The sequence below is a fragment of the Mytilus californianus genome, unplaced genomic scaffold, assembly GCF_021869535.1.
Source record: "Mytilus californianus isolate M0D057914Y unplaced genomic scaffold, xbMytCali1.0.p SCAF_3, whole genome shotgun sequence".
Lineage (NCBI taxonomy): Eukaryota > Metazoa > Mollusca > Bivalvia > Mytilida > Mytilidae > Mytilus > Mytilus californianus.
This window is the reverse complement of record NW_026262679.1, coordinates 46581788-46590526: the sequence shown is the minus strand read 5'-3', so window position 1 is coordinate 46590526 and position 8739 is coordinate 46581788. Positions and strand designations below refer to the sequence as shown.

At 31.3% G+C, this 8739-nt stretch overlaps 1 protein-coding gene across 1 annotated transcript in view; it reads left to right on the top strand.

The window, feature by feature from the left end:
* Positions 1 to 4355: 4355 nt before the first annotated feature.
* Positions 4356 to 8739, top strand: part of LOC127734711 (G-protein coupled receptor dmsr-1-like) — a 65354-nt gene continuing 60970 nt past the window's right edge. Inside the window, exon 1 of the mRNA XM_052244723.1 lies at positions 4356 to 4502. The gene's annotated coding sequence lies outside the window, so the exon portion shown is untranslated. The remainder of the gene's footprint in view (positions 4503 to 8739) is intronic.

The window sequence follows — 8739 nt, the reverse complement described above, 5'->3', positions numbered from 1 at the left end:
CCTGTCATATGCAAGACATGAATCACAACCTCTTAATTATAGGCCCATGATTTAGGGCAGCCCCGTGAGGGATTTAGCGCAGTTAAACATGTTTGTGATCGCCCAACACTTCTCTAATCACGGGTGTAACAGAACACTGTACAGAAAGAGCAAACTAAAAATCGTGTTTATACATAATAGTAATCAAAACTCAAACATTGTGTATTTATATCGTATTCTTTCACTGTTTTATGTAGTTACCTGTAGTTTATTTTTCTGGACACTTTAAGAGATACATAAAACTTTAAAATTCAAGTAGTGACAACTACTATATCTGTGATATTCAAACACAGTCATTCATATTGCAGTTGCATGTAAAATTAAAGAAAAATCTGAGAAATCGAGGGCCTTATGGTCATATGCATTAATGAGAAACCGCAAAATGATAATATGATAAAAGAGACTTATTTATAATAATAAAAAGTTCAATTTATGAGCAATTGTGTAAACTTTCAAATTCAAATTGTCACTCATGTCGTTCGAGATTCTGCTTACTATACAGGATTATGTTAACTATATTGTAAAATAATTATGATAGACTACAACTATCTAAATAATTTTTGGGACATGATGATCTTATATTAAGACAATATTATGGTTATTGAAGTTGATAGTTTTGTTTACATGAATCATGATTACTAAAAAGAAACAAGAAAATAAAAATACCTAGAGTTTAATTCTGTCATTTGAATAAATCTCGATTCCAGATGCTATGATCACACCATGAAAATTTAATTTGCTGATTGTGTTAATCCTAGGCAGAACTGCGGCTCTATATCCTTATAAATAACACGTAAACAGAGTATTTACTGATTCTGATGAGAGTTGTATTACAACAATAAACAGTACGATTAAAAAAAAATTAATTCATAACTTCAAGCTGAAATTGAATAAGACACAGTCTTAAGTATAAGTTGACAGGAATACAAACATTTCGAAAGAAAGGAATCTAATAATACGGGCCTCACTATTTTATGTTTATCAATCAGCTAAAAAAACCCAAAATATAAATGAAACTTTATTTAAGCTTTAATTTTTATCTAATATACGTTTCTTTTGAATGTGCTGCTGCCTAATTGTCAGTTATTGTTATTACACATGTATAGCCGAATAAAAATAAGATTTAAGGTAGAAGATTTGTGTCTTACATTAAACTGGTTCAGTAACTAATTTAAGATATAAATAAGTGACAAATATTAAGTTTTAATTGAAAATGGCGGTAATGCAATGACGGCAAATATTTCAGAAAAAAATATGTTTTGGCCATTATGGGTTTTTATGTTTTAAGCAAATGATTAGTAGTCTTTCTTTAAATTAATTTACAACTTTTCCATATTCTGGCTTTAAAGTGTAAGAAATATCGTTTAGGTGTCACAACACTATATCAACCAATCACATTTATAAGTAGCCTGCTCTGACAAAATTGTTTGATGTTGTTGTTTTAAACCAACTAGCAAGTTAATTTACAAACTTTTGCTGAATAAGAAGTATAATTTGACAAATTTGGGGCATGAACTTACAACACAATGCTAGGGTAGATGTGCTAAACAGTATGATTTTTAAGATGTTCGTACCACCAGAGTGCTATTTTATGTAAATGGAGACTTCCGGAACGTCATGTGTCACTTCTTTAAACATTGGATGAAAGTTGGCATGTGGAAAGGTGATAAATGTAAAATTCAGAATATACAAGGTAAAAAACTGTGGAAATTGAAAAAAATGGTTGAATATATAGGGATATTGCATTGGTTGTGTCACACCTTAAAAGAGAGACAAAGGATACCAAAGGAATATTTAAACTCATAAATCGAAAACAAACTAAAAAATCGTCCCTTTTGTCGTAAATTTTATTGTAGAGTTTCCCGTGTAAAACTGAAATATTTTAATCTAAGAAAAGACAGTTATTACCGTTTATATTTGATTTATTTAGAGAGGAAAGACCCGTCTAAATTGCATTTAATTGATAAATTCAACAATTATACTTACCGTTATCTTGATGATATTTTTTTCGTCAAATAATCAAGAATTTTTCTAAATATACTGCCGAAATTTACCCAAAGGAACTTGCTTTAGATAAATTTAAAATATTCATTGTTGAAGGCCGTACGATGACCTAAAGTTGTTAATTTCTGTGTCATTTGGTCTCTTGTGGAGAGTTGTCTCATTGGTAATCATACCACATCTTCTTTTTATATTGACAATACCATGGCAAAAACAAAAACCGACGAAATGATAAAAAAAACAGTACACAAAACACAACATAGAATTGAGAATGGAAAAGCCTGAGCAACACGAACCCCACCAAAAACTGGGGGTGATCTCAGTTGCTTCGGAAGGGTAACTGGAGCGAGTACTGAAACAAAATTCTGAACTGATTATTTTTATTGCTCGAAGTCACATGTTGGTTTTGTATTTTGTCACTCTACAGCAATAAAGCTGCACTTTTTTTTATTGTTTTTTATGTTGATTGTTAAAAAAAAGGAAGGAAAAAAGGGAGGCTGACATTTTATTACCTCTAAATGTTTACTACAATCATGGTCAAGGATTTAAAAAATCTTTAAAGTATTAGGACTGATCTTGATAATGAAAGTTTATGTTCCTGTAGCTTGAAATTGAATTTCGTGTATTTTCTATCAAAGTCATATAGATCTATTAATAGTCTGGTCAAATTGGTTTTTATATGTGAATAAAGATATTTATTCCACATTGAACCAGAAGTAACAAGTAGGCAACACAAAATATCTCTGGTAAATTTGTATGCCTCTTTGTGGGTTATACCAGTAATTTAACAAATCACATTTAGAACGTGTGTACAAGTAGCTGACTCTGACAAAAGATAGTCCATTTGAAGCTGTTGTTTTCAAATACTGGCGAATGATTTAACATGAATGAAAATTTTGCTGAAAAAAAATATACTATTAACATTTCAAACCAAAATTTACTTGTTCATGAACTTGTTTCACAATTTTTAGGATAGGTCTGCTGAAAGGTATGCCTGATAAGATTACAGAACACCAGTGTGTTTTTTTTTATAGAAGGGGTCTTCCGGAACGTAATGTATCATTGCAAGGCTTTAAACATTGGTTGAAAGTTGCCATTTAAAAGGTTGATATTATGATATAAATGGTTTTCATGAAGTTAAACATAAAAAGTTGTAAAAGGTTGGTTAAATATATAGGGATTTTGAATTGGTGATGTGTATATAATCTTGATATAGAACTATGACCATCGTTCCCCGTATACTTTTCATTAACACCAGGGCCATTTTCATATAGTCTCCCAATATGCTGTCAAAATATGACAGTTCACGTATGAACATTAAAATTGGTAACGTTTATTAATATTTGAAACTAAAGACAAATTACATTTAACACAACAAAAGTACAAATGTATTGAATCAATCTTGAAATAAAACCAACAGTACCTTCTTTTATTAATCAAAGATATGAATGTTGTAGTCTTTGATGTTGTTCATTGAGTAACCATGATGAATTAATAAAGTAGTGTTTACATTATTTTAGGTTCTCATGAAATCGTGACAATTTGTCTTAAACCGTTTGGATTCATGCTATTTCAATTGTTTTTTTTTATCACAATGTATGTCTGAATTATTTGATTAGTAATATGAAACTACCTCCAGGTTTAGAGAAGTTAACACTAATACATGCAATGGATATAGATTTAGACACACGGACATCAGCACTTATCCATTATTGACAAAATATTGAAAATGCAAAAGCGTGGGATATGATTTATATTAAAGTACTTGGGATAAGATTTGTGGTCGAGTATTGGTGATCACTTTAAAGCCAACCTTAGGTTGACAATCTAGGGAAAATGATCCTCTGTATGTTTTCAAACCCAGGGTAATTGCTCAATTCCATTGCAAGTTAACCCGTAATACTTTGTAAGCATCAAAAGATACATGTTTTTAATGCATTTCATTAGATACAGATAAACAAATGGCTTAGATGAAAATTTATTATTAACAAGACTTATAGTTTTGACTACAGACTTGTTTTTCTTATTTTATTAGTTTATAAGGAAGGACTAGAACATTAGAGAAATGACTTTCAAAAGAAATTTCAAGAAGACGACCGAATTATTTCATAAGAAATCTTTTTTTGTGCAACTGCAATGTTATGTAACGTAAATGTCAGTAAACAATGTCGCTTTATCCCGGTCAACACCCTTTGCAACCCACGTATTGGATTAATTGTTTATTTGTCATGAATATGCATGCATTATTTGCGACTGATTATAAAGCAAACACCAATCAATGCTTAATATTTTGCCATTGTTTTTAATTGCAACCGTATAATGATTTAAAGTAAAATCTTTAAAACTTCCGTCAGTTGTTAGATTTGTGTACGATAGTACATGTATGTTTTATATGTCCTAAAATAGTTATCAAATGGAAAAGGATGGCTGGATTACACGTGACACAATCCCATAGATACTAGGTAAATATTTGTAGAATAAGCATGGCATCAATGTTTTTACTGCTGCTAATTTGTAATATAAGATGGTACTGTTTCTCATATTACACTGCTGAGAGAACAATAATAAATTTATAGGAAGTAACTTTTTTTTTTTTTATTTCAGTATTTTTTCATACTGGTGTTTGTGTCTGGCGTCCTAAAGAAATTTCAATATCTTGCAATAAGTTATCAGTTAGATTAGTTTCTGTTTGGTAATTAAAATAAGAATTTGAACAATTGGTTATAGTGGAGCGGCAGAAAGGACAATTATAGAAACTTAAATTACCTACATACCTCATGGCATTATAATAGCTCACTGGAAAGCTTAAATCGTGTACTTTTTGGAAATATGTGTCGTAAATATGAAAACTGGTGCCATCATACCTTAAATCAAGGTAAAAAGTTATCATTCCTATTTTCATCTAGAGTAACAAATCGCAGATTTTTTTCAAAATGAATGATCCATTCAATAAGTAAAACAAGTATTATTATTTATCAATGCTTAAGTTCCGACTTTGATGTGTTTCCTATTTGCACATGACGTCAGAATAACGTATCATTTAACTTTTTCGAAGGAAACACGTTTGATGGAAATTTCAAAGCCTAATAAATAACTGCAACAGAATGACCTTGATCTTCGACCTCGATAAATAGCATTTCTGGACAAGAGTTGCATACATTTGAGAATAATAGGTATTAAAAGAGTATCCGAAACACATTGTTAATAAAACCCAACAACATTTGCAGGTTAGATTTCATCTCAGTTTTCCAGGATTCGACATGTCACTAAGTTTTGTTGAAAACAATTTACATTTTAAGTCTCAATGCACAATATTTTTTTAGATGATACAAGGAGCATGAGTTATTGAAGGGGCAACTCCGACTAACTTTCATTCGACGGTACTGTAATGAATGCAAGCGGGTTTCATGACAAATTCAAAAAAATAAGACATGACCGTTTTTATATACAAAATGAAACGTCGGAAAAAAAAATAGAATTGAGAACACATTAACAATAAATACAATACGACTCTTTTACGACTAAAATTGATCGTAAGTTATACTGAAATGTTCATAACTTATGAGTATTTTTTCTCGTAATATTGTTTTAGAAATGAGTCGCTGCTCCTTGTTAACACATGCTGCCTGCACATGCTTCCCCCTTACACTAACAAAGTGCAAGGTCTTGTAGAAAGTATGATGTCATTTGTTTATCAAAGAAAACTGGCTCTCACTTGTCATTTTGCTAAATTTTTCAACCAAACTCACATGGCGTGCCATTATTTGGGTTTGCAACATTTGCCTACACCCACACTTTGCTTTGCCATAGTGCACGTACACATATAGTATGTGTTGCTTAAACACTAACTCACATGGCGGAAGATTTATTACACTTTTATCTTTTTATATAACCAACTGTTGTCTTAGTAAATTTAGATTGTGCGATTTGTTGAACTTGTACTTAAAGTCATATAACGCAGTAACAAACACCCTAGCATCATCTATAGCAATATCAATACCACCGTGTGCTTATGCTACAAGATTACTGAAGTTGCTTGTTTTCGTCCTAAGGAGGTTGCATACCGACTTTTTAACGATTCCACAAAAGCATGAAGTGGAGTAAAATTCACCCAAGGCATGAATGATCGGCAGAAGTTCGATGACAACTTGGTCAAATTCGATTTTGCTTAGATGTTATTCTTGGCTTTAAATGCGTCGCCAATAGAAAAGACGCTTGCAAATTTTAAATGTTCGATTTACCATGTCCTTGTTTAGAAATGAACACTATGGCTTCAATTTAGTGCTTCTTAAGTTAATCCTTGAGTTTAGAGTAATTGCAGTAGGTCTTTCTAATGTTATTTGGTAAGAGAGACACTAACATTATCAACATTGATCAAATAACAAGAGTCTTCGCATGTGGTCAAACATAAAGCATGATACACTACGTTATTGGGCAAATTATTCAGTATATCATATCAGCGCCGCCTGCTCTAACAGCACCATCATTTAGATTTGCTAATCTTCCAGCATGGTATGTAATGCACTTTTTATGTAACATTTTCTTGCAAATTATACACTATAATGTATCGAGAGGCCGAGTCTACATTACTTCAACCAACAAAGAATTTGATAAATTTGGCATCATATCTGTTGCTTCCTTTGCAGCCGTGATACTGATTTCAAATTCATTTATTTCTGTAGCTTTTAAAACAAGACATGTGAAACCTAAATATGGTTGAATTAGTTATCATTACAAAGTTCATTGAAATAAAATAAATAAATAAATCATCACGTCACATTGCTGCAGCATTTAGCAGACTTTTACAAATACAAAATTGCAGGTAGTGTATTTGTCAACTCCAACTTCAGAGCACCTTTTCTTGCCATCGGACGGAGCCATTTTAACGAGCTTGTGTAATTGTTCTTTTATTTGAATATCCAACAGATCGAACATACCTGAAAACCAAACGCATCATACAAAGATTGTCACTTTCACGGTTAAATTCAACAAACACGACTAAGCAACACTACCTAACGACATAAATAAATCACAAAGCTTCAGAAATTCTGAAGTAAACAAGAAATCGCATGATAATAACTACAAACGATCATCGCAAAATTGCCTAATGTGGGCTTATAACTAGAAACAAGAACAGTGTCTGTTCATGTGTGACAAATATCCGGAATTGAAATTCTGATAAAATGCAGATGTTTAACCAATTGTATTGCTTATTACTAATTTTCTTTAAAAAGTAAGTCGGGTCGGTTGAAGTATTATACGACGGCTTTATGGCTGTACCTTTGAAATACACATGCATTGCACGTGCAAATAATGCTAGGTGAAAAACAGTGATTTTTTTGTGTTTTTTTCCACAATTTTCAGATGCTCTGTGCTCCAAAAATAGCACTTATTAAAAATGCCCTTATATAGTATGATTTTCAAGAGCAGCCATATTAATCTCCATTAACATTCCAATATGCAAATGTCCACGTCAATCATCGCTAAATTCTCTACACTTTTATTATATAATATATTTCTTTCTTTCGACTTCCTTCGCTGCAATCAAGTCGTGCTGATTTTTAAAGCATTAATGAGTGCGCTAAAGTATCAAAATTAAACTAATAATGAATCTCACTAGGTGAACAATATTTCTCACTTGCATTATATCTTATCTTGGCTAATTACGACTTTGAATACAAACTTATTTTACACAAAAAGACCAAATTGATCTTGAATTTGCTATATGAATAAACATTGGTGTCTTATCAAAATTCAATCAGACTTTAATCACTCAAAAATGATAGGGAAAATGTACATCAGCAAAAGTCACAGTACGGTCTTCAACGGTACTTATGCATCCCGCCATTGTGTTGTTGTGCTGTGGTCATTTTTTGTATTCTTGTCTGTATTTTTGCTTATGTGCTTTGTCTATATGCCATTTTGTTTTTCTTTGTTGACATTTTATATTTGTTTGCTTTATAGAGATTAAGATTATAACACAATGTTGACTGCTGTACCCCTATTTTTGACATTTTCACCTATTTTGTCTGTTTGTTTTGTTCACACATTGTTGTCAATATAATGGAATTGTATGCAACTGTCATACTAGCTGTAAAACCAGATTTAATCCACCATTTTCTACATGAGGAAATGCCTGTACCAAGTCAGGATTATGACAGTTGTTTTCCATTCGTTTGAAGTGTTTGAGCTTTTGATTTTGCCTTTTGATAAGGGACTTTCCGATTTGAATTTTCCTTGGAGTTCGGTATGTTTGTTATTTTACTTTCTCAACGATGTTAACATGCACACGTATCAAAAACCCTATGTATTTAAGTTTTGAACAATTTAGGATTTGACATCTACTATGCACTTTAAATTCCCTATTGTAGAAATACCTCAATTAGTTGCTATTCAGTTATGTGTCACTATTTAAAAAAAAAACAAAACCAATAATCCATTTATGAATACATTAATAAATGTCCATAATATTAATTTGGCAGTATTTCATGGTCATAAAACAAACAGCAATTCATATCAATATTCATTGTTTCATTAATTTGTTTATTTTTATTTGCAGACAGCATAAAATAAGATGTAATTATAAAAACCAATAGAAACCACTTTCATAGAATATGTCATATGAAAGTCAGATATTCGCTAAATCATACTTAGGTTATAACTTTTTCAGACTAAACTTATATTCTAAGACAGCATAAA